Raw genomic sequence first — 1,705 nt, forward strand, 5'->3', positions numbered from 1 at the left:
ATATATATATATATATATATATATATATATATCACCATGTTTCTTTTTTGCTGTTGAGGGAGCAAATAAATACGCTTTTCTTGGCCTTTTGACCAAGATCAAAGTGTAGTATCTATTCCGGCAGATACTGCAAGCAAAGACCATATGTGGGGGCAGCCCCAAATATCAGACCTTGATCAATGTAGGGGCAACCCATCATACCAATTGTCACTATCCAGCTCCCCTACTCCCCGGCGAATTGGTCCCCATTCCCCCTTCACTCCTCACATTAAAAACCGGCCTTGAGCCTTATTTGCTCCGTGGGGAAGTAAATGAATACCAACCCCACATATAAGACCTTGGTCAATTTAGGGGCAACCATTTATACCAATTGTCACTATCCAGCTCCCCTATTCCCCGGGAAGTTGGTCCCCATTTCCTCTTCACTCCTCACATTAAAAATCGGCCTTCTGCCTAATTTGCACAGTGGGGGAGTAAATAAATACCCCTTTCTTAGCCTTTTGGCCAAGATCAAACTGTAGTATCTGTTCTTACATGCTGTACTTATTGTGATATGAAAATCTGGGATCACTTTTCTGTATTTATTTAATGTAAAGTGATCACTCAAAACCGTCCAAGTCATTCTCCAGATCATTCAAGTTGTTTTTGAAGGGTTCCAGTTAGTTCTTTTAAGCATTCAAGTCATTCTTAAGGTCATTCAATTCATCCTTAAGTTCATTATAGTCATTCTAAGTCATTTACTTTTTATTTAAGTCATTTCAGCCCATTTTTCGATCATTTTAGTTTATCTTTAAGAATTTCATGTCAATCCTACATTCACGCATTCATCCATTACACGCGGACACGCGACTAATGGCTATCGGCCTTGTAAAAGTTCTGTTCGTTGCTGCATCCCCCCTGCCGCCTCCAGTATAACTACAGACACTAATAGTCGACGATAAAGACATTTGGAAACACGCATGACATTCCCATTCCTACCATTTACCAAATATCGGTGACGGTCTACCACCTTTCTTTCTACAACCGCAAATATTCCAACTGTCATTTTGAACTACTAACTGACCAATCACGTGACACTTGTATAAATCAATGCTGCTACTGAAAAGCGACACCAGTTACGACTTACACCGAAGTCACCAAGTTATACTAATTGACTAAAATTGGTATCGTGGAGGTCAGTTTGACCAGTGAATAACTAATCTGACACGATAAGAAATGTTATTAAAAAAAACAAAAAAAAAAAAACTAAATGATGACGGAGCGATAATACAAAAAACAATAAATTACTACAGATGCGAGGTTGTTTCATTATTTGAACTTACACTTTGATATACTAAATATTTGCTCCTATCATATGGTTTTTGCAGTTTTTGATCATTGGATTCGCAGGAATAGTACCGGTTCTTGCGGACTTATTATATAATATTATTCGTATTATTTGGATTCGTCTGACTACTGTTCTCTTCTTAATTGTGACTTTAACAATGTTTCGGTCGATGTAATCTCCGACCTTCTTCAGGTGTATCTTGTCGAAGTAAGCAATGTTTCTGTCGAACTGGGGAATTTGGACAGAATTTCGAGCGGAACCTTTTTACTGGCTTCACGGAGGTGGCATGCTCTTGTTCCGTCAGCCATAACTGGGTAGAAATATTAAGTAATTCGCAATTGTGTTTTTCGGTCGCCCACACTGAGGATTGAATTTTCA

General features: G+C 38.6%; 1 pseudogene; it reads left to right on the forward strand.

Moving 5' to 3' along the window:
* Positions 1 to 483: 483 nt before the first annotated feature.
* LOC145255009 (U2 spliceosomal RNA) lies at positions 484 to 656 on the forward strand (annotated as a pseudogene).
* Positions 657 to 1,705: the final 1,049 nt, after the last annotated feature.

This window comes from Euprymna scolopes, chromosome 30 (assembly GCF_053919585.1).
Source record: "Euprymna scolopes isolate OS-2025 chromosome 30, ASM5391958v1, whole genome shotgun sequence".
In the NCBI taxonomy this organism is placed as follows: domain Eukaryota; kingdom Metazoa; phylum Mollusca; class Cephalopoda; order Sepiida; family Sepiolidae; genus Euprymna; species Euprymna scolopes.